The 25,245-nt window shown below is 42.0% G+C and overlaps 1 protein-coding gene across 1 annotated transcript in view; it reads right to left on the reverse strand.

Annotated features, from left to right (window-relative positions):
- The window catches only part of LOC115474306 (venom serine protease inhibitor-like), a 187,787-nt gene extending 164,247 nt beyond the window's left edge, over nucleotides 1–23,540 (reverse strand). The window contains exon 1 of the mRNA XM_030209731.1: nucleotides 23,435–23,540. The gene's annotated coding sequence lies outside the window, so the exon portion shown is untranslated. The remainder of the gene's footprint in view (nucleotides 1–23,434) is intronic.
- Nucleotides 23,541–25,245: the final 1,705 nt, after the last annotated feature.

Raw genomic sequence — 25,245 nt, forward strand, 5'->3', positions numbered from 1 at the left:
CAGGCGTGCAGGCTTCATGCACATTTTTACCCTAATTTTGCCTAATACTTGGCCTGAAATCTAAGACAGGGCTATGGATCCCTAATCCTTGAAGCCAGCAAACCAGCTAAGGGGTTCATGGTAGTCATACTGAACATTAATCTGTTGCTTAGATCCCATGTATGCAGATATATCCGATACATATTCATTGTGGCTAGCCTTCAGGGCTGCAAACTAGGCTGATTTGCTAAGACATTTGATAGGAGGAATTTTCTATCACTGTAAATGATTCTCCATTCCAGGCCTCAAGACCCTAAACTGTTTCTGAATAGCAGTCATGAATATATATCTAAACTGGTTCTAAGAACTAGGTTAACCTGAATAACATACAGTAGGCTACCTTGAAAGTCAGATCTCATAAGGGGTTAAGAGACCAGTATAGGAAAACTGATGGGAACCATAAAACGATGTGGGGCATGATGGCTTTCTGTTGCGAGCTAGGTAGAGAGGCATCAGCTAAATAGAAAAGAAATCAGACAGCAGCCCAGGAAATTCACTGCCAGCAACAGCAAAAACATTTAGTAGTCAGGAGGCAAACACACAGCTGGACATATTAAACCTGGAGGGCAAGGCTTTCAAGGGCTGTTGTTTGAACACAATCCAACGTAACACTCGCTCTTAGGTACACACATGTCATTTTTATCACATCTCCGCACATAACCCTCTTGGCAGACACAGCCTTGCACACACATTGCCGGGCATATTTTTGGTGTACTGTCACAGGTTTCGGGACAGGCCGTGCCACATGAGACATAACGCATGTTCTGCGGACAATTTTGCTCTGAAAAGAGAAGAGAAAGAGAAAATGAAAGGGAATGCTTAAAATTCAAAGCTGCTTTAAACAGGAATGGTACCTGGAGAATGTTAGAGCATTAGCAGAACACCAGTGAGAAAAGGAATGTTAACTCCAGAAAGCTACTCAAGAAGGAGATGGTTGTAAAAGATTTACATGTTTAAAAAGCGCTACTTTTAGAAAAGGTGCTACTTATACATGTGCTCATCCAGAACACACAGATTTGAAGGGGTGTGAATTTTTTATTTCTCCACAGAAAATGCCTATAGCAAAAAAAACAAACAAATTCTCCATTGGAATTTATGGATGGATGGTAGACACGGAGAGAGAAGAAATGTCAAAAAATGTCAAAATGGACAAGGAGACCGTGCAAGAGAGTTAAGAGAAAAGCAGAAATTATTCTTTAAAGTATGTGCAAAGTTAGCCAAAGTCTTAATCGGGCTATACACATAGCAACTGATAAGAAAACTGCCTGATTGTCAGTAGTTTTCACAGTAAAATCAACAGCAAAGATGATGAAATATGGATTAGGGGTAGGAAATAATTTACAATTCATGTGTGTATCTCATGTATATGCTGTGCATGTGTTGTATCTCTGGAGGGGGCAGGTGGGTGTGTTGTGGAAGTTGTAGAGCGGTAACTTTGGGAAGTAGGTATAGTCTGGAGTGAGCCACAGCAGCTACAGGGGGTAGTTTTTGGGTATGGGTACAGTTTGCAAGATGGTGAAGAAGTTACAGGGTTAGAGTTTTTGATGGTAGGGGCAGTTTGCAGAGGGTAATTTTGAGGGTGGGGTAATTTGCAAAGTAGTGGGGAAATTGCCGGGGGGGGGGGGGGGGGGGGGGTTAGTTGTTGAGGACAGCTAATGGAGTGTAGGCCAGTTACTGGGTAGGTAGTTTCTGTGACTGGGGCAAATGTTGGTGGGTAGTATTAGGGGGTGGGGCAGTTTGGGGATTGGGAGTGTAGAGAGCAGGGAGAGGTAGTTTGAAAGGAGCAATCACCTAACTGCTGATTTTCACTATCTAAGGGCCCCTTTTACCAAACCGCCAAAATGTTTTTACCATAGCAGGTAAAAGGGTAGTCTTTCTTTTTTAAAAGAAATGGTGCGCAGCTCTTACTGCCACCCACTGAGGTGGCGGTAAGGGCTCCCATGCTAACCTGGCGGTAACCAGGCAGCATGTGGCACTGTCCGATTACCGCCGGGTACACACCGGCGCTACAAAAGAAATATATTTTTATAGTGCTGGATATGACAGCTTGCTGGGGGTGGGAAGTACTGCTGGGCTGGTGTGGTAGCCCGGCGGTACTTCCTTTATGGTGAGTGGTAATACCACAATGGAAAAAGTAGAGTAATGAAAACTCCTCACAGCTGATGTTCAAACCAAAATTTATTCAGAGTTCGTCTAAAACATGGATGACGACCCGACACAACTCGTGTTTTGGCCTAATCGGCCTGCATCAGGGGAGGAACCATAAATTATTTGGTGGGTGAATGCACATAATTTGAAAGTAATGCATTAACTTATAGGTAACCAGAGTAGTTTGAGTAGAAGCATGGTCGATTTGAAGTATCGGGTAGCTTTATGTACAAGACAAGCTGCTGTGTTTTGAACAGTTTGTAATTTTCTGATTAGTGTGGTCTTAAGTCCTGCATAGACTGCATTGCAGTAATTAAATTTTGATAGTACCAAGGATTGAGTTAATGATCTGAAAATTGTGTTTTGAAAACAAGGTCAATCTTTTTAGTTTCCATAATGATTTGAGTACAGTAGACACTAAATTAGATACTTGTGGTTCAAATGAGAGATGTTGATCAATTATTACTCCCAGGATTTTCAAATTATGGTTTAGTGGATAAGTTTTGTTACCAATAGTAAAAGTAGAAGTAATTGGTTGGTGAAGGTTTGTTAGTATTAAGAATTTGGTTTTCTCTCTGTTAAGTTTCAGTTTGAAATTGTTTGCCCATGATTTCATTAGGTGTAGGCTTGATTTTATATTGTTTAAGATTTTTTCGATATCTTTGTCAAAAGTGACATAGATTGTAACATCATCGGCATACATGAAACAGTTTGGCTGATAGGCCAGCTTTTGTGCAGGGTTGTGCGTCACCCTCATCTCATACTTCTGGTGGCTTCAGATTGGCCTTGTTGGCTGTGGTATGTGGACCTGGTGCTGTGTTCTTTTCCATCAAGGACCAGTGGAAATGGAAGATCCATATCCCTTTTGGCTTAATGGTTTGACCCTTGAAAGGATGTACTTAGTGAGGCGAATTCTTGCTTGCTGTTATCTCTACTCTGCTTAAGTCCTGGAAGTCTTCTCCATTCCTAAACAATGTGTGGGCTGGAAAGCTTCTGAAGGCTGGTGTGCTGAGCAGGTATTGTTACCTTGGAACGCATAGGTCCCGACATCCGTGCCTTTTTGCAGCAGGACCTGGAGCAGGGCTGGCATTGAATTCTTTAAAGGTTCAAGTGACCGCCATTTCCAGTTTCTGGGGCAAGGTGCTGGGTCTTTCCCTGGCCCAGTTTTTAAAAGGAGTTGCTCATATCTGCTGTCCAGTCTGGCCTTCCTTTCCTTCACGGGACCTGAATCTGGACCTAATTGTGCTCTCTGGGTCTCCTTTTGAGCCACTGAGGTCAGCTTCCATTATGGACCTTACACTCAACGAATAGTTAAGCTCTGGAACTCGTTGCTGGAAGATGTGGTAACAGCGGTTAGCATATCTGGGTTTAAAAAAGGTACACAGTCTGCTATTGAGACAGACATGGGGAAGCCATTGTTTGACCTGAGAATGGTAGCATGGAATGTTTCTATTATTTGGGTTTCTGCCAGATGCTTGTAACCTGGAAAGGCCACTGTTGGAAACAGGATACTGGGATAAACGAACTCAGTATGGCTATTCTTATGTTCTATTGGTTTTCCTCGCTGTGATTACATCGGCTCGGAGCGTCTTGGAGCTGCAGGCTCTGTCTTGTTGGGACCCGTGGAGGGGCATAATTGAACGAAAACGTCTATCTCCATGGGCGTTTATCTCCGAGAACGGGTCCGTGAAGGGGCGGACCGAACCGTATTTTCGAAAAAAATAGACGTCCATGTTTTATTCGACAATTTGTGAGCTGGGCATTTTTGTTTTTCAGTGATAATGGAAAATGAAAGCGCCCAGCTCAAAAACGAATAAATCCAAGGCATTTGTTCGTGGGAAGGGCCAGGATTCGTAGTGCACTGGTCCCCCTCACATGCCAGGACACCAACCGGGCACCCTAGGGGGCACTTTTACAAAAACAAAAAAAAAGGTAAAAGAGCTCCCAGGTGCATAGCACCCTTCCCTTGTGTGTTGAGCCCCCCAAATCCCCCTCAAAACCCACTGCCCACAAGTCTACACCATTGTTATAGCCCTAAGGGGTGAAGAGGGGCACCTACATGTGGGTACAGTGGGTTTGGGGGGGGGTTGGACGACTAATAAGCATTAAGCAGCACAATTGTAACATGTAGGGGGGGGATGGGCCTGGGTCCACCTGCCTGAAGTCCACTGCCCCCCTAACAACTGCTCCGGGGACCTGCATACTGCTGCCAGGGAGGTGGGTATGACATTTGATGGTGAAAATAAAAAGTTGTGAAACATCATTTTTTGTGGTGGGAGGGGGTTAGTGACCACTGGGGGAGTCAGGGGAGGTCATCCCCGATTCCCTCTGGTGGTAATCTGGTCATTTAGGGCACTTTTTGGGGCCTTATTCGTGAAAAAACAGGGACCAGGAAAAGTGCCCTAAATTCTAGCTACAAACGCATACTTTTTTCCCATTATCGGCGAAAGGCGCCCATCTCTCCTCGGCCGATAACCACGCCCCAGTTCCACCTTCGCCACGCCTCTGACACGCCCCCGTCAACTTTGTACGCTTCCGCGATGGAGTGCAGTTGAAAACGTCCAAAATCGCCTTTCCATTATACCGATTTATTCGTTTTTGTGAGATAAACGTCTATCTCCCGATTTGGGTCGAAATCTAGGCGTTTTTCTCTTTCAATTATAAGGTGGATATCCCCCTTTTTGGAAGACTCGATGTCCAGTCATGATTGTTAAGATAAAACGAAAGTGGGAATAAAAAACCAGGATTCCAAAAGACTGGACCGCAAGAATGATGAAAACAAAGCAAGTTTTCAACAGTATTGCTCATATCGTCACATCGGTAACACAGCAAATATACCCAACAAAGGTCTTTTTTAAGACCACTATAATCCAGCATTATATTGTGTGTATTTCCAACATTCTGGATTCTCTTCATCCAGTATTATTTATCTAAGCTCACAGACTCCTGATATAGGCCGAAATGCAACGTTGTGTCAAGTCATTTATTGTTTAATAAACTGCTTTGTTTTTATCATTGTTGCGGTACAGTCTTTTGGAATCCTGGTTTTTATTCCCACTTTCGTTTTATCTTGAGGTTTTCCGTGGGACTTCTTGAGTTCTCCTCTATTGTGGATTCTCTTTTCATTCATGATTGTTTCCTTTCTTCCCAACGTGATTTCTCTGTTCCATGTGAGCCAGGCGGTCTGTTTGCCCTCTTTTGTGGATAAAGGTTCCAGCACTTCGGCTCAGAGGCTGCACAAGCTGGATGTCAGGCAGACATTGTTATACTACAATGACTTTCGCTTCTCTGATCATCTCCTTGTCCTATTTCATGGCCCTTGGAAGGGTTAGGCAGCATCCAAGGTATCCGTTGCGAGATGAGTCACATTTGTACAAATAAGCAGGTGCCACCCGGGTTGAGAGCTCACTCGACTTGGGTATAGGTGACCTCCTGGGCAGAGGCCCAGGTGCTTTGTCTTGAAGATATTTTAGAACAGCAACGTGTTTCCTTTGTGAAGCATTACAGGCTGGAAGTGCTAGCCAGAGCCCACTCAGACTTTGATAGAGCTGTCATTCGGTGGGGCTTTGTCTTCTCTCACTTAGTGGGAGATGGTATTAGCCCAGATGACAAGTCTAAAAAAATATATTTTGAGAAGGAAGTATATTTGCAAATGCAGGGTAGCAAACAGTGCTTTTTTTGTGCCGGTACAGCATACCGGCACCTTCTTTGTGAGGTCCGGCTGTCCAGTGGATTCTTCGGGGCAGGCAGGAAAGATCCCCAGTCTTGCCTGCCCAATGCCAGCACTGACCCTCCCCTGCTGCCGGATTGCTCTTTAAAAATGGCCACCGAGACTTCCAGTGGCGGCCTCGCAAGACTTCTGCCGAAGTCTTGGAAGCCACCCTTGTAAGTCTCGGTGGCCATTTTGAAGAGCGATGCAATAGCGCCGCGGGAGAGTCAGCGCTGGCAGCGGGCAGGAAAGACTGGGGATCTTTCCTGCCTGCCCCGAACAATCCACAGGACAACCTGGGTGGCTGGAGGGGGGCCGGAGAGCGAGGAGAATCGCTGGGTATGGGTGGCTGGAGGGAGAACCGGGGAGCGAGGACTGGAGAATCGCTGGGTATGGGTGGCTGGAGGGGGAGGGGAGAGGAGGGTTGCTGAACATGGGTGGCTGGAGGGGAGGGCAGGGGGGAGAGGAGGGTTGCTGGACATGGGTAGCTGGAGGGGAGGGCAGGGTGGAGAGGAGGGTTGCTAGGCATGGGTGACTGGAGGGGAGGGCAGGGGGAGAGGAGGGTTGCTGGACATGGGTGGCTGGAGGGGAGGGCAGGGGAGAGAAGAGAATCGCTGGACATGGGTGGCTGGAGGGGAGGGCAGGGGGAGAGGAGGGTTGCTGTAAATGAGTGGCTGGAGGGGAGGGCAGGGGGGAGAGGAGGGTTGCTGGACATGGGTTGCTGGACATGGGTGGGCAGGGGGGAGAGGAGGGTGGCTGGAGGGGAGGGCAGGGGGAGAGGATGGTTGCTGGACATGGGTGGCTAGAGGGGAGGGCAGGGGGGAGAGGAGGGTTGCTGGACATGGGTGGATAGAGGGGAGGGCAGAGGGGAGAGGAGGGTTGCTGGATGTGGATGGAAGGAGGGGAGGGTAGGGGGGAGAAAAACTGCACATGGATGGAGAAAATAGGCAAAAGCTGGATCCATGTTATACCTCCTCCAGTCAATTCCATGGAGGAGGACCCAGCTTTTACTTATGGATGTAGGGCAAGAAATGAAGAAGAAAGGAGGAAAGTAAAGAAATAAATGGAAAGGAAGCCCTGGAAACGGAGTTAAGAGAACAGATAGAGAACAGCAGAATCAGAGACTGGGACTAATATGGATAGAAAAACAAGGTCACCAGACAACAAAGGTAGAAAAAAATCATTTTATTTTCATTTTAGTGTTTGGAATATGTCCAATTTGAGAATTTACATCTGCTGTCTTATTTTACACTGGGTATACTGGAGCTGTAACAGCTTACAGAAATGATTTATAATGAAAAAAAATCATGTTATTTTTTTCTCCTATACTAGTATAATATTTTCAATGATGTCTGTTTATATGTGCCATGGCTGGTGTAAGGGGTGTGGCTATCATAGAGGTGGAGCCATATGTGGTGACCCTGCCCATAATGAGTACCGGCACCTTATTATCTACAAAAAAAGCACTTGTAGCAAATATCACTGATGTGGTGTTATGCACGCTTACCCCCGGATTGTATATATGCCGCCTAGATTCGCGTGGAGATAAGTGCGTAACTTAATTGGTAGAAAAAGATAATCAGTGTTTTTAACAGCACTTAACAAGCAATAATGAGCACTAATTGGCAATAGTTACAATTTATGCGTGGAAATCGCTATAAAGAACTGCGTCTAAATTGTAAAATGCACAGTTCAAAATAAATGCACATAGCTGAAAAGGGGAATGTTTATGGGTATTTCGTGGGCATTTCAAAAATTTGTGCACATAATTATAGAATACTGGTCAGTGCGCCTAAATTTATGTGCATGGATTTATGCTAGGTTTTTATTGGCGTAAATGAACGTGCGCAGATTTAGGCGCTGCAGTATTAATAAGGTGTATTCTATATAACGCACCTAATAGAATATGCTTATTTCCACATGGATTTTTTAGGCTCCATATATAGAATGTAGCCCTTAATGATCACTGCGGATGCAGTGGTTGATGGGGCATGGGTATGCACTACAAAGCGACCATCTGCTGCTTTGGCAGATGCATATTAAAGTTTTCCACTGAGCACCAGCAGGTTATACCCATGCGTTCACTGGAAAAAAAATCAGTTTTCTCTACCTTCGTCTGCTGGTAGGAGGAGATAACACCCCCTCATTCAGCAAGGTATGGCCTGACTAAAGGAAAGGAAATTATCAGGTAAGATATAATTTCATCATGTGTAGCTGTCTTTGGCAACTGAGATTATAATGTTCTGTGATTGGAAAATCAATAAAAGGTAAGTTTCAAAAAATGTTTCTCTGCATAAAGAATGGGAAACTATTGGAAGTGCTCTAAACTGCAAGTTCAATCCTGTACAATAACTCAAAACCCCAATTTAGTAAAGAGGCCCCAGAGCTCCTTACCTGTGTCTAATGGTGGCATTCCTGATACCAACAGCAGAGGCAGTGCTGAAAAGACAAAAGACATCAGAATATCATATTAAAGTTGAATGTATGGATAATGATAGTATAACAGGATTGAGCAACTCATTAAATGTTATTTTAACCTTTTAGCCTTTCTTCATCAGAATGTTGTTCCCTGTACCATTTCCCATTGTACTATATCCTTTTTCAGATAGGGCAATCAGAACTGTACACAGTTTTTAAAATATGGTCACACCAGCAATGTACAGAGTTGTTATGATATTCTCCATACTTTTCTCCATTTTCCAAATAACTCCTAATTTTTTGTGTTTCATTCTTGATTATTACCACACACTGAGTTGAGGATTTCATAGTGACTCCGAGATCCTTTTACTGGGTGGTGACTCCTAATACTGAACCTAGCAATTATAGAAGTAGAATTGTTTTTCCCTAGGTGCATCATTTTACACTTGCACATATTAAATTTCATCTGCCATTTTGATGGCCACTTCTACAGTATAGCAAAGTCCTTGTGCAGTTCCTCACAATCTGCATGTGTTGTAACCAATTTAAATATTCTTGTGCTATCTGCAAAATTGATATATTTCTTTATTGCTCAATCTCAAATACCTCCTGTTCCTGAAGGCCACAAGATGGCTTACAACAGTTTAATAAAATACATCAATCAAAGTGGTAAACATAGCAATATTCCCTAAAATCATTACCTAAAAGCAAGTTCAAATAGCCACACCCTACATTTCAATATCATAAAGCATCTTTACACCTAGTGGGAGGGTGTTCCACCAAGCGGGGCCCTAACCTGAGAAAGCTCACCTGCTGGTGGTAATCAAACATCTCCCAAGATTTGCAGCAATATTTGATTTGTGGACCGACACCCAGGAACATGATTTACCACACAATCACATATTTTTCCTTACTTTGATGCAAGCAGTCCAAAGGTGGAAAAGTTTCATGGGCTTGTTGGACAAATATTCAGTAAGCTTACATAAGAACATAAGAGTTGCCATATTGGGATAGACTGAAGGTTCATCAAGCCCAGTATCCCGTTGCCATCAGTGGCCAAGCCAGGTCACAAATACCTGGCAAGATCCCAACTCAGTACAATACATTTTTATGGTGCTTATCCTAGAAATAAGCAGTGGATTTTCCCCAAGTTCATGTTAGTAATGGCAGGGACTTTTCTTTTAGGAAATTATCCAAACCTTTTTAAAACTCTGCAAAGCTAACCACTTTTACTACATTCCGTGTTAACGAATTCCAGAGTTTAATTACATATTGAGTGAAGAAACATTTTCTCCGATTTGTTTTAAAATTACTACTTTGTAGCTTCATTGCGTGCCCCCAGTCCTAGTATTTTTGGAAAAGTAAACATAGTAACATAGTAAATGACGGCAGATAAAAACCTGTACAGTCCATCCAGTCTGCCCAACAAGATCAACTCATTTTACATGGTATGTGTATACCTGAGTTTGATTTTCCTTGCCTTTCTCAGGGCGCAGACCATAGAAGTCTGCCCAGAACTGTTCTTGTACTAAGTTCTAAAGCTAACATCGAAGCCCCTTAAAATTTACACTCGAGCTCATCCCTATCTATTCAATCACGATCAGGGCGTAGACCGTAGACATCTGCCCGGCTCCCGTTTTGTTTCCCAATTACCGGCGTCGCCACCCAATCTCTGCAAAGATTCCACAGAACCATTCCTTCTAAACAGGATTCCTTCGTGTTTATCCCACGCATGTTTTTATTCCATTACCATTTTCATCTCCACCATCTCCCGCGGGAGGGCATTCCACATATTCACCACCCTCTCCGTGAAAAAATACTTCCTGACATTAGTCCTGAGTCTGCCCCCCTTCAACACATGGTGATTTTGTATATCCATAACAGTTCCTAGCGACACAATAAGTGATTCACGTCTACCCGTTCCACTCCACTCGTTATTTTATAGACCTCTATCATATCTCCCCTCAGCTGTCTTTTCTCCAAGCTGAAGAGCTCTAGCTGCTTTAGTGTTTTCTTATAGGGAAGTTTTCCCATCGCCTTTATCATTTTTGTCACCTTTCTCTGTACCTTTTCTAATTCCACTATATCTTTTTTGAGATGCGGTGACCAGAATTGCACACAGTATCGAAATGCGGTCGCACCATGGAGCGATAGAAAGACCTGTTTGACAGATGGCATGCACGCATTTCAGGTATATTAGATGATATAGCACCATATAAAATTAAGACTAAAGATTATACGTAATTTGGATAAATGGTTTGATGAAGAACTTTTGGCTTTAAAACAACACTGCAAAAGGAATGAGTTTGGAGAAAGTCACTGTTAACTAAGGATAAAAAGAGGTGACGATCTAAGGTATTGTCTTATAAACAATTAATAAGAAAAAAGAATTTTATTCTAGTCAAATTGGTGATAAGATCTTAAATATACACAAACTCTTTAATTTGGTTGTTAACCTTTTTAATATTTCCAATTTAACATCTAATGCAGATACTATTTCTCCTGCTGCTATGACTTTAGCTACTTATTTTGAAAAACAAGTGGCAACTATTTGTAAAAAGCTGATTATGGATATACTGGAATTACAGGTTGCATCCTATTTCTATTCCTGTGGATAGACTCTGGTGTGAATCTACTAAGTCTAACTGCAGCTTAGATCCATATCCAGCTTATCTAATGAATAACATGACAGATGTTTTATTATCTACTTTTACTGATTGGTTAAATAACTGCTTGAGAGACAGCAAGTTCCCTGAGAATGGTAGAGAAATTGTTTTGACACCCATTCCTAAAAACCCCAGTGAGGACTTATCACACCCCAATAACTATTGCCCAATAGCATCAATTCCATTGTTCACAAAGATTATAGAGGGTCATGTTTCAAAAAAATTGGACAATTTGTCAGATAATAACATATTACATTCATTTCAGTCTGGTTTTCGGAAGAATCATAGTACAGAAACTGTGGTAGCTTCTATTGCTGCCCATGGCAAAACTTTGCTGAGTCAGGACCGAAGGCGAAGGGAAATAGTAATACAGTTTGATTTGTCATGTGCTTTTGACCTGGTCAATCATAACATCTTGCTAACTAGGTTAAGTGATACTGGCATTTATGGAAAAGTGTGGGACTGGTTTAGGGTTTTTTGTTTTATCTTCCCAAAGTTATAAAGTTCAGAAAGATGGAACTTTTTCCTTGAGTTGTGCCCTGACTGCGGGGTCCCACAGGGATCGTCTTTATCTCCATTACTGTTTAATATTCTCCTGCAGCCATTGGGTACCATCTTGGAAAAATTTAAAGTTGCATGTTATATATATGCAGATCTCGATATCAAAAAAGGGGGGAGTTCAAACTAGTTATTGAAAAATACTAATAAAAAAAGGTTTGAACCTATAATGCTGTATAGTGAATTTCTCACTCCGTCCCATTAATTTCACAATGGAAATAGGTAATCAATAGAAATAAAACAAAATAAAACATGGAAAAGAAAACAAGATGATACCTTTTTTATTGGACATAACTTAATACATTTCTTGATTAGCTTTTGAAGGTTGCCCTTCCTCGTCAGATCGGAAATAAGCACATGTTGGTAGATGACAGAATATATAAGTGAAACATCCAAGCATTTCAGTGACAGTCTAACAGGATGGTGGTGGATAGGTGAGAGACCGGGAGATATGCATGGAAACATCAAAGCATTTCAGTGACAGTCTAACAGAATGGGGGTGGATAGGTGAGATATAAGCTGCATTGAGCCTGCCATGAGTGGGGGAAAGCGCGGGGTAGAAATGTAACAAAACAAAAATATGCATGGCGACGGGAAGGTGACAATGCAGTACAATTTTATGGTTTATAATGAGCTAGAAAACCCAGATCTTTGTTAAGTCCTGTCTGGTGGGTGTCAAAATATTTAATCATTCTGACTTCAAAGGTGTTATGTTCCTGTATTGTTTTAAAGTTACCTTTCAGGACAATGGAAATAGTACACCAATACTTAAAATTAGTGGGACAGACTCAGAAATTCACTATACAGCATTATAGGTTCAAACCTTTTATTATTAGTATTTTTCAATACGTAGTTTGAACTCCCCCCTTTTTTTGATATTGAGGTTAACCATTATTTTTGAGGGATTTTTTTGTCATAATGGCACAAAATTGGAGTAGTGGTAAGAGATTCACTTCAGATGAAAAGATTCAGATATTACAAGCCCCTACCCTCTCTCATTTGGACTCTGATATGAACAATGACACAGAATGGACTCAATTACTAGCTGATTACAAGGATTATGTTAGATTTGAATTACACAGTGCCACATTAGTGGATTATTGCAACAAAGAGATTATCCCTAGAGGATTGTGAATGCCTAAAACCCCTAAACTTTTCCCTGAGGACGTTGATTTTGTCAATCAATGGAACAGCATACTTAACCAATGTTCATTGGATTTGATGCTGTTATTTATTCAAACTATCCAAAGAAAATTGGTGCAAGACAAGCCTATGTTGGAAGATAAGGTGACTCAATTTAAATCAACAACAGATTATCAGATTTTTAAAGAGGATTTTGATAACAAACTAGAAAAATTTAAAAAGGAGATCACCAGTGTAAAGGTAAATAAAATTCCAAAGGGATCTGAAAGATTATAATGAGGGTTATGTATATAGCTGGTAGAAACCAAAAACAACTACTGACAATCCTGAAAAAAGTAATTAAGTAGGTTTCCATTTGTCCTCCAATTTCTCAAGTGGGGATGAAGATAATGAAGATAAGACAGAGGGGGAACGGAATCGTGGAACCATTACAAGATCAACAGTACAACGAGGATGGGGAGGTTGGAAAGCTCGAAGCCGAGGGAACCAGAGTCACAGAGAACTCGGCGGAATGACTCGCTATAATGAATCTTTCTACATATCAACTGACAGAAGTAGAAGAAAAGGTTCTGTCTAAAGGACTTTAATTCGTCCTTTTGTGTAAACATCAGCCTTTTCAGTTCCGTGTGGATTTTGAAAAATTCATCCATTCTCTTCAATTAAAATTGCTTTTTGGAGACACTTCAGATTATGGAACAGCAGCTTCGAATTGCGTGGCTAAAAGTTCTTGGGTCTCTCCAGGCCTGGTTCATCTGTTTATTACTATTTTTAAACAATTAAAGTACTCCAGGAGGTGGAACAATTGGAAGTTACTGAACACTGGGAAAGAACTAATTTAACTAAAGAGGAGAATCAAGCTGTTTATAAACTGAGCAAGGAGTCTTCCATAGTGATTCGTAAAGCCGATAAAGGAGGTGCTATATTGGTCCTTGACAGAACATATTACTTGGAGGAGATTCATTGTCAATTGGCTGATGAAAATTCCTATAGCAAGCTGAGTATGGATCCTACTTTTGATTTATTAATTCTTATTCAGAAGTTAACACAGAAAGCTCTGCAGCTTGGTTTCCTTTCCAAAAATGAAAGCAAATTCCTGTGCTTTACACATGCGGTGACTCCAGTACTCTATACTGTTCCAAAGATTCACAAAAACTTGACAGTCCCTCCTGGTAGGCCTATTGTTTCATCGAGAAATTCCCTTTTAGAGAGAATTTGTAAGTACATTGATTTTTTTTTCTCTGCCTTTGGTTCAACAGATTTCCTCGTATATTAAGGATACTTCTCATTTTTTTACAGTTAATATCCACCCAACAGGTGACCACTACCACTGTATTGGTCATTTTTGACGTGCGATCTCTGTATATGTCCATCCCTCAACAAGAAGCTTTGAATGCTGTGGAAGTTTTTTTGGAGGCATGTCCCAGACCGCATACAGTCTCTACGGATTTTCTAATTGAACTCATCAAAATTCCTCTTTTCAGCAATCATGTTTTGTTTGACAATGAATTGTATCTTCAAATATCAGGTATCGCAATGGAGGCGTCATTTGCTCCCTCTATAGCGAACATGTTCATGGGATGCTTTGAGGATCGCTTTGTCTACTCTGCCCCTAGTTTCTCTCATATTCAATTCTGGGGCAGATACATTGATGATGTTTTTGTATTATGGCAAGGCACTCTGGATGACTTTCATGGATTTGTACAATATTTAAATTCCTGTCGTCCTACAATCAAATTTGATTGTAATTACCATTTTGAATCCATTAATTTTCTGGATGTATTGGTAAGAATTCAACAGGGTAAGTTTAGGATGGATGTGTATGTCAAACCAATTGACAGAAATTCCCTGTTGTCTTATGACAGTATGCATCCTAACCATCTTAAGAACAGCCTTCCATTCTCCCAATTTCTCCAATATAGGAGAATTTGTGATACTACTCAACAATATGTAAGTTCAGCAGAGAGGCTTAAAACCAGATTTCAAGATAGGGGTTACCCTAAGAGAATTATCAATAAATCTTTTAAACGGGCACTACACAACCATTGGGAGGCGCTATTGGAACCTAAACATATGGAAAAAGCAAAGTCTCAGGTGTATCCTGAAATTTTCCAATAGGTCATCACAGATAGCGTCTATAATCAGGAAACACTGGAGAGAAATGCAGACAAATGAAGTTCTTCAGGATCAGCATCTTATGATATCATTTGCTCATAGTCACAATTTACAAGATAGATTGAGCTTTTCAGATGTATGGACAGTTAAACAATCCAATCAGGGCCAGCATGTTAAATGCGGCCATTGTTCGATATGTTCTATAACGATGGAGGGTTCTGTTTTAACTTTGAAAAATGGTACTCAAATTACTCTACAACATAACACCTCATGTGATTCAACTAACGTAGTATATATATTTTGGTGCCCTTGTGATCTGCTATACATGGGCATACTACACATAGATTCAAAACGCAGGTAATAGAACACTGCCATTGTATATCCCAAATGAAATTGGAAGCACTGATGGCTAAACATTGTCAACAGTTCAAGCATCACTTTGAACATTTACGATCCATGATAATTGATCAGTTGGTCTTGAGTAGGAAAGGTGGGAATGCTAAAAAATTAATTTTGCACAAAGAGCAGCAATGGATTTATAGATTAAATACGGTGAATCCACATGGACAGAACAGAAGTATTGAGTGGAATGCCTATTTTTAACAACAGGGGGTTGTTTAGTTTAAAAACGCCCCTTTGGTTTGGAATTGGATTTGCCTGCTGGCTGGTGATTGGCCAGCTGGCTGTCTCAGCTCTTCAAATTCTGGGCATTTGTTCTCTTCCCCAGGCCATTTTGGAACCAATGTGACATGTAGCATTCTTGGTGTAATAATTTTCCTTCCTGAAGCAGCATAATTATGAGTGAAACAAGGTTCTCTTGTTGGAGGTTATTATGAAAATGTATTAAGCAAGAGAAATCTCCACGTTCTGCTTGGTTTTCTCTCCAGCGGTTGGGATTGGATTGCTGTTGCATTGGCGATACACAACAGAAGCTCTTATCCAGTTGAAAAATAGATTTGGATCAAGCTGTCTGGAAAGTTACTAGCATGGATGGGATAGCCTGCAATACAGCTTTATTGAACAGCTCTTGAAGACAACCACAGCTAAGTTCTGGTTTTGTCTTTTGTTTTTTCATGTTACTCAAGACAATTTCCAACACAACAGTTGTTCTCGGTTGTGTGCTGTGGGGCTTTATGTGAAGCGACAGTCCCGTTATTTTCTTTTTCTTTTGCTTATGGTGGGGGCTGTTGTGATTAGCATTGTTTGGAGAGACTTTTTCATTTTTTTGAATTTTTCATTTTTCAAAAATGTTTAATGTAGCAGGTGTTAGAGCAGACTCTTCTGAAATATTGCAGTCTGGTCTGGGTTTATTCTAAGATTTTGATACTGTATAGTGGACTTCCTACCTGTCCCTTGGTTTGATTGAAATAAATATCTAAGTGCCCATTTTACAAAGCTGGGATATGCACACCTCAAACCAAAGTGCATGCAAATGGCAAGGGGGCATGGTCTGATTGTGCTCAAGATGAGATAGGTGTGGCAGGTTCATAGACATTTATTCCACATTTTAGAAGGGGAGTAAGTTATCCTAAAGCATCAACACTGGGAATTACACCTACTACCAAGCACCCATGGCATAACTATGGGTGGGCCTGGGTGGGCACAGGCCCACCCATTTTTGGCTCACACCTACCCTATCTGGCCACCTAAAAAGTTCAGCTGCAGCTACCTCAATCTCCTGTCTCTCACCCCTGAATGAGGCCTTTGCCCCCCCCCCCCCCCTCCGATATAACTCAGCATCTTCATGGGCAGCAGCAGTGATACACATCCATTGCCTGCTTTAGCCCCACAGGCTTCCTTCTGCCATGTCCCACCCTCGCTGGCATCATTTTCTGTTTCATTTCTGGCAGGACATGATAGAGAGAAGCCTCTGAGGTCAGCACAGACAGTAGATGTGTGTCGCTGCTGCCACTGGCAAAGATACTGAAGTAGACCAAGGGGCAGAGGATGGGGAGAGAAATGTAGGACAAAGAGGGGGAGAGTTTTTGGAAGGCCTACCCTCTACCCACTCAGTATTACAGATCTAAATACGCCAATGCCAAGCACATTTAGGATTTGATAAACAGCTGCTACTGAGTAATACTCCACAAGAGATTTTGGCAGGGGGTTCTCCCCCCTTAATCTCCCAGTGTTTTTTTCTAACTCCCCCCCTCCCCCAAATACAAGAGGATACTTTGAGAGTGTTGGGATAATACCCAGTTATGTTTTTAAGGCTGTAAAGTTAACCAATTATGTTCAGGTACACAACTAGTTATGTTGCCATTGTACAACACAACAGATTATGTGTTGGCTTCCAACCTGTCAATATTACATATGTTTTTTTTCTAAAATAGATGTTTGTGTTGCATACACCTGGCACCTCAATGTCTATTTCTCCTGTATTTTAGGGCAGAGTCTATGTCAGCAGATTCTGTTCTAACATAATGCTGAAACTTGAGACACACTGACCTGCATGTCTCAATGCCTACTTCTAGGACCTGGCTAAAATGGGGCTGCATGCCTGTAAATCTCACCAAAGGCAATTGGGATGAAAGTGACTTGCCCACCCTCCCTTGTTCTCAGTCCACTACTCTAATTACTATACCACTCCCTTCAAATATGTGCTAGGGAGGTGACATGTCAGGCAGAAAGCCATGAACAAAGATTACAGTAGGACACACATGTATGGAAAGGGGTTGGAAAGAATTCCATGATCCATTCTACTCATGTTTTCCTCATTTGCTTTTGTTTTTATGTCATTTTATTTAGGAGCAGGTAATCGTATGTGATGTAGCCTTTTCTGCCTCCTCATTTTCCCCCTGCAGACAACAATCTCTGCACTTTTTAGGCTAACAAATGTTTAAAGATACAAGTCATCAGGACTGCTAAGTCCCTTCCTTAGGTAATGTTACTGTAAACATACATTTTTAATTAACCTCATTGTTTCTGCTCTACTGGAAGCAACTACTCACCCAAGACAAGGAAAAGGAAAGCAGCAGAGCTAGTCTTCATCATACTGAGCTTCACTTCTAAAATCAAATTCAGGAGTACAGGGTTAAACAGCATAAAGGCAATTACATTTAGAGAACACTGGATAATTTAGTAGTTTTTCAAATTATTGCGAACAATTCTGCATATACATGTTAAACACAGTGACCCCTAGTGGGCTGAATGCTGAAGTAGAGTGGTCTAACCTTATTTAAATAAAACATCCAATTCCCTGCCTTCTGATTGGTGGACATTACCAATAGGTGGACCTTTAAATTGTGTCTAGGACGCCAACCCGCCATCTTTGATGGCTTTAGATTAGATCAGTCGGCATGTAAGATAGAGTCATATAAGAGGTAAGAAATGGCAGAGCCTGTCTCTCTAGATTTAGAGTTTCTGTATGTTAATGATTAATTCCCTCTCGAAATATAGATTGCAATTTAATTGGTACATCCCTTTTATATTTTAGGGGGTTATCCTTGAGAAAGCCGTTTGACGGTGAAGCATGTGCTATGTCTGATTGAAAAGCCCTCTATAGCCGATACTACTCCTTACCCCATTTCCCCCAACCTATACTATCATATCTTGTCTACCCTCCCTTATCCTAATCATACATTATCAAGCTTCAACTTTGTCATGTTTCAGTACTGTTTAATTTCTCTCACTATTAGGCTTTGTATTTCGAATTACTATGTAAGCCGCATTGAACCTGCATTGTGTGGGAAAGCACGGGGTACAAATGTAATAAATAAATAAATATTATTGCTTACAAGCAGTGCTTTTTTTGTGCCAGTACGCAATGGTACGGCGTACCGGCACCTTTTTTCGCCCCCCCCCCCCCCGCGACACTCCGGGCGAGTCCTGCACTTAGTATTTTTTTTTTAAGACTCAGAACGTGCGAACGATGCAGCCGGCAGCGATTGAACGAGGCTGTCTGGGCTGGCGTCTGCGTCGGAGCTTCCCTCACCCTCTGCGAGTCCCTCAAAACAGGAAGTTGTAACAATGAAGGCGGGACTCGCAGAGGGTGAGGGAAGCTCCGACGCAGACGCCAGCCCAGACAGCCTCGTTCAATCGCTGCCGGCTGCATCGTTCGCACGTTCTGAGTCTTAAAAAAAAAATACTAAGTGCAGGACTCGCCCGGAGTGTCGCGGGGGGGGGGGGGGAAGGATTGGGGAGAGAAAGAGGGAAACCAACAGAGGGAAGGATTGGGGAGAGAGGGAAACCAACAGAGGGAAGGATTGGGGAGAGAGGGAAACCAACAGAGGGAAGGATTGGGGAAAGAGGGAAACCAACAGAGGGAAGGATTGGGGAGAGAGGGAAAGAGGGAAACCAACAGAGGGAAGGATTGGGGAGAGAGGGAAAGAGTGAAACCAACAGAGGGAAGGATTGGGGAGAGAGGGAAACCAACAGAGGGAAGGATTGGGGAAAGAGGGAAACCAACAGAGGGAAGGATTGGGGAGAGAGGGAAAGAGGGAAACCAACAGAGGGAAGGATTGGGGAGAGAGGGAAAGAGGGAAACCAACAGAGGGAAGGATTGGGGAAAGAGGGAAACCAACAGAGGGAAGGATTGGGGAAAGAGGAAAACCAACAGAGGGAAGGATTGGGGAGAGAGAGAAAGAGGGAAACCAACAGAGGCAAGGATTGGGAAGAGAGGGAAAGAGGGAAACCAACAGAGGGAAGGATTGGGAGAGAGGGAAAGAGGGAAATCAACAGAGGGAAGGATTGGGGAGAGAGGGAAAGAGGGAAACCAACAGAGGGAAGGATTGGGGAAAGAGGGAAACCAACAGAGGGAAGGATTGGGGAGAGAGGGAAAGAGGGAAACCAACAGAGGGAAGGATGGGGAGAGAGAGGGGGAAAACAGATGGAAGGATGGGGAGAGAGAGAGGGAAAACGGAAGGATGGGGAGAGAATGAGGGAAGACGCTGGATGGAAGAATGCAGAAAGAAATAGGGGAGACACTGGAAGGATGGGGAGAGAAAGCAGAGCTGCTGGATGGAAAAGGGGAATAGAGAAAGACTGGAGAATAAGAGAAAGGGGCATGGGGAGAACAAGGGTGAGGAAAAGATGAAAAGCCACAGGTAGATGAAGGAAATTAAAGAATGGATAGAAGAATGAATTAAATCTGGACAGAGAGAGAGCCTGAAAAATATTGAAGAAAGCAAAGAAAAAGGAGACAAAAATGACAAATGGCACAGAAGAGTTAAGCGAAAACAAAGGAAAGCAGAATCACAGACTAGGACCAATATGGAAAGAAAAACAGTCACCAGACAACAAAGGTAGAAAAAAATCATTTTATTTTCATTTTAGTGTTTGTAATATGTCCAATTTGAGAATTTACATTGGCTGTCTTATTTTGCACTGGGTATACTGGAGCTGTAAGAGCTTATAGAGATTATTTATCATGAAAAAAAATCACGTTATTTTTTCCTCCTATAGTACTATAATATTTTCAATGATGTCTGTTTATATGCGCCATGGCTGGTATAGGGGGTGTGGTTAATGTGGGTGTGGCTATCATAGGGGTGGGGGCCACATTTGGTGACCCCGCCCACAATGAGTACCGGCACCTTTTTTTCTACAAAAAAAGCACTGCTTACAAGCTATGTATTGTTTTACTAGATCTTAAATTTAAATACTGATTAAAATTAAAAGTTAAATAAACAATAAATATTGGGTGCTGTTTCAAGCAATATTTTAATTTATGGATCACTTGCATCCCATGCTGAGGTCTATACATAAAAGAACGTACATGCCTAAACGCATTAAGGAAAGTTGCATATTACAAGCAGAAAAAATTTTAGTCGGTTTGATACATGTTTACTGCTTGTCAAACAAGACTTTAATTCATCTATGTTAGGCCTCTAGAAAACAGACACGTCTTTCTCATTTCACACAGGTGCCCATTTATATCAAATAATAATTGTTCAGATAAAACTCCTGATATGAAATAAGAGTTATAATCCCTGATAATCCATAGACGTATGTGGGCTTTCCAGGTTAACCAATTATGTTCAGGTACACAACTAGTTATGTTGCCATTGTACAACACAACAGATTATGTGTTGGCTTCCAACCTGTCAATATTACATATGTTTTACTAGATCTTAAATTTAAATACTGATTAAAATTAAAAGTTAAATAAACAATAAATATTGGGTGCTGTTTCAAGCAATATTTGAATTTATGGATCACTTGCATCCCATGCTGAGGTCTATACATAAAAGAACGTACATGCCTAAACGCATTAAGGAAAGTTGCATATTACAAGCAGAAAAAATTTTAGTCGGTTTGATACATGTTTACTGCTTGTCAAACAAGACTTTAATTCATCTATGTTAGACCTCTAGAAAACAGACACGTCTTTCTCATTTCACACAGGTGCCCATTTATATCAAATAATAATTGTTCAGATAAAAATTTTATAATCATGTGGAGGGGCATTTTTGATATGATCTCTAAATCTGAATTTGGATGTTTTACACAAAACATCCAAATTCTGAACAGGAAAGAAGGCCATTTTCAACAAAAAAAGTCTATATTTTTCTTTTGAAAATGCTGTTTTGAAAAACGTTTTGAGATTTGGGCATTTTGTTTTTCGGTCCATTTTTGAACAAAAAACATCCAAATGCAAAACTCACAAAATCAAGCCATTAGGATACAGACCATAAGAAACGTTTCAGTCACAGGAAAGCATTCATAGAGGATAACAAAGTTCAAACTGCTGTAGAATCAGTCCTGTTACACTTGTGGAGGAAACTGTGAGGCTTTTATCACACTTTCTATATGCAACTGTTTTAACTTCCGAATGGATTCTATGGTTCATTGCTAGACCAGTCCACCAGAGAATCCATGTTGCAGTGAAACAATATACATGCCCTGAGTGTGATAAAGACTTTAGATAGAAGGCAGACCTCACAATACACAAGAAAATCCACAATAAAGTGAAACTATTTACATGTTCTGAGTGTGGTAAAAGCTTTGGTTGGAAAGAAAGCCTCACACTCCATCAGAGAATCCACATGGGGATGAAACCATTTACATGCACTAAGGAGGTAAAAACTTGAGTTACATTGGGAGAGGTAATTAGGGAATGTACACTCTTGCTATGAAGTATGGAAAATTGCATTGCGGTATTTAGATATATGTAATGAGACTTCCTTTTTATCTGTAGATCTGAATTCAAAGCCCAATCTACTGATAAAAAATAGACACAAGGCTCAGATGTTATAAAAAATAGAAAGCTCGGCATCAGGCAGAATAACGGAAAAGTGACATCCCAGGAAAGCAATAGGGCACCCTAGGGGACACTGCAGTGGACTTCTTAAAATGCTCCCAGGTGCACATCTTAAAATTGCTCCCTTACCTTATCTGCTAAGCCCCCCAAAACCCACTACCCCCAACTGTACACCACTACCATAGCCATTACGGGTGAAGGGGGCACCTATATGTGGGTACAGTGGGTTTCTGATGAGTTTTGGAAGGCTCACAGTTTCCTCCACAATTGTAACAGGTAGGGAGGGGTATGGACCTGGGTCACCTGTCTGCAGTGCATTGCACCCACCACTAGACTACTCCAGGGACCTGCATGCTATTCTGATGGACCCTAGTATAACATTTCAGGATGGCACAGAGGCTGGCAAGTGATGTTTTTCATCACATTTTTGGGGGGTGGGAGGGGGTTAGTGACCACTGGGGGACTAACAGAAGGTCATTCCTGATTCCCTCCAGTGGTCATCTGGTTATTTAGGGCACCTTTTTGTGCCTTATTCATTATAAAAACAGGTCTAGCTCAAAACATCTTAGTCCTGGACGTTTTTGTTTTGTTCCATTATGGATGCCCACATTCTGCCCTGAACACGCCCCTGGCTTGCCCCTTCAGATTTGGATGCACTTCTGGTGGACTTCAAAGAAAAACGTGTAGAAATAGATTTCGAAAATGCTGATTTGGAAGTTTTTGTGAGAAAAACATCCAACTGCAGACTTATGCCACTTTTTCGACGTTTTTGTCTTTTGAAAATGAGCCCAATAGTAAATCATCCCCTATGCCCTGACCAGCTCCCAAATTTCATCCCCCATGGAGTCTTTCTATAGCCTCTGTGTGTGCATGTGTGTGTGTGTTGGAGTTCATTTCTGTTTCCATGTAGACTGTACAGCGCTTTGATTTAGTTTGAAAGGCAGTTAAGCAAGTGCCTAATAAACTAAACTTTAACTCACGCTCTGCTAGCATTATCAGGACCTGACTCTCTGAAATCCATTCTTCCAGAGATCCCCAAAGAATCAGACAGTTTTACCACGTCCACCAATTAAAGTGGACTCTGGTTGTACCTTTCTTTCCCTGTAGTCGGCATTTTGAGAAAAAGGCCAGTTTATAAGCCTGTGCGGCCCATTCCATCCCATCTCTTGCCAGTCTGATTAAAAGGTATCACCTCCGTGAAGGAGATCTGGAAGATTACCAGCAGCAGAGCAGGAAGTTTCACATTTTCACTTATAGGGCAAGATTTCATTTAATGCAAGAAAAGGGCAAAAGCCTGCAAGTCTGTCAGTTTGCATCTATTTAAAATAGGCAACTTTAGCCCAACATTTCAAAGAGTGCAATTTACAGTAGAGGAAAAACTGCCACTGGGAAAAGAAAATCATGCAAGCAGATGTACAGGAAGATTTGTGGAACCTTTACCTGATCCTTAAACAGCTGCAGAAAGTAAAGGCAAGTGTCCTTCCTTCAGCCTCTGATGCTATCTTCTTCCCAAGCTAAGTCACTTCTGAAGAGCTCCCCAAAGTTCTCAGGATTTATAGCTAGGAGCTCAGAGGGTGTGGATGGTGAGTAACCAATAAAATTAGGGTTTAATTTCCTTTCTGGAAACAGTGACTTTGAAGGAACTCTTCTCACACAGTAAAATATTATGCAAGGTACTTTTGTCACAGAAGTACATACAAAAGTAAATAAATATTATCATATAGGGATAGACCAAAGGTCCATCAAGCCCAGCATCCTGTTTCCAACAGTGGCCAATCAAGGTCACAAGTACCTGGCAAGATCCCAAAAAAGTACAATACATTTTATGCTGCTTATCCTAGAAATAAGCAGTGGCTTTTCCCCAAGTCCATTTTAATAATAGTCTGTGGACTTTTCCTATAGGAAGCCATCCAAACATTTTAAAAACCCCGCTAAGCTAACTGCTCTTACTACATTCTCTGGCAACAAATTCCAGAGTTTAATTACATGTTGAGTGAAGATAAAATTTCTCTGATTCGTTTTAAATTTACTACTTTGTTGTTTCATTGCATGCTGGACTCTAATGATTATTGCTGTTGATATAGAGGGGCATAATCGAACGTCGCCAGCGAAATAGATCGCCGGCGATCTATTTTGGCAGTGGCGCTACAGCTGGACGGAACCGTATTATCGAAAAAGATGGCCGGCCATTCTTTTTTTCGATAAGACGGTTTAACCCAGCCAAATGCCAGAGTTCGCCGGGGTTGAGATGGCCGGTTTTGTTTTTCAGCGATAATGGAAAAAAATGCCGGCCATCTCCAACCCGGCGACATCCAAGGCATTTGGTCATGGGAGGAGCCAGCATTCGTAGTGCACTGGCCCCCCTGTCATGCCAGGACACCAATTGGGCACCCTAGGGGTCAGTGCGGTGGACTTCAGAAAACGCTACCACATGCATAGCTCCCTTACTTTGGGAGCTGAGCCCCCCAACCCCCCCCCAAATCCACTACACACAAATGCACAACACTACCGTAGCTCTTAGGGGTGAAGGGGGCAACTACATGTGGGTACAGTGGGTTTTGGAGGGCTCCCATTACCAGCACAAGTGTTACAGGTAGGGGGGGATGGGCATGGGTGCGCCTGCCTTAAGTGCACTGCAGTACCCATTAACAGTGCTCCAGGGACCTGCATACACGCAGGCCTCTAGGACTTGTTGCTGCTGTATAACCTTGGCACACCAGTTGACACCTGAAGACTAATTTCTTTGAAAAAGTCCTTATTTGATTAAGCACGTTTACTCACAATTAACTGCAGATCAGAGGTTGTGCCCCACTGGCAAAGAGTCTCCCTGGTACTGAGATTAGCAGCAGGTTAGAGCTGGCAGAATGGTGTACAATGCCCTCTTTCAGCAACATTCAAGGTAATAACTAAGTTCTCTAACGTGGGTAACACATGAAAGGGATCTAAAACTGGCTTACAAAAATGGCCACTACCTCACGGACTACCGGAAACAAAATAGGGCACACTGACCCAGTTAGCAGGGGGAAAAGCACCATGGGAGTAGAGCCCACTACCCTACACTCACCACAATGCATTGCTGATGTGACTCTGCAGTGTACCTAACAGAAAAGGTGTCACACTCACCCGAGAGCCACATCACAACCAGGGAAAGGCTGTCAGAGGATAGAACACATTCTGCTGTCATGGAGGTGGGTACGGCATTTGAGGCTGGCATAGAGGCTAGCAAAAAAGATTTTTATTTGTATTTTTTT

Source organism: Microcaecilia unicolor, chromosome 7, assembly GCF_901765095.1.
Source record: "Microcaecilia unicolor chromosome 7, aMicUni1.1, whole genome shotgun sequence".
Taxonomy (NCBI): domain Eukaryota; kingdom Metazoa; phylum Chordata; class Amphibia; order Gymnophiona; family Siphonopidae; genus Microcaecilia; species Microcaecilia unicolor.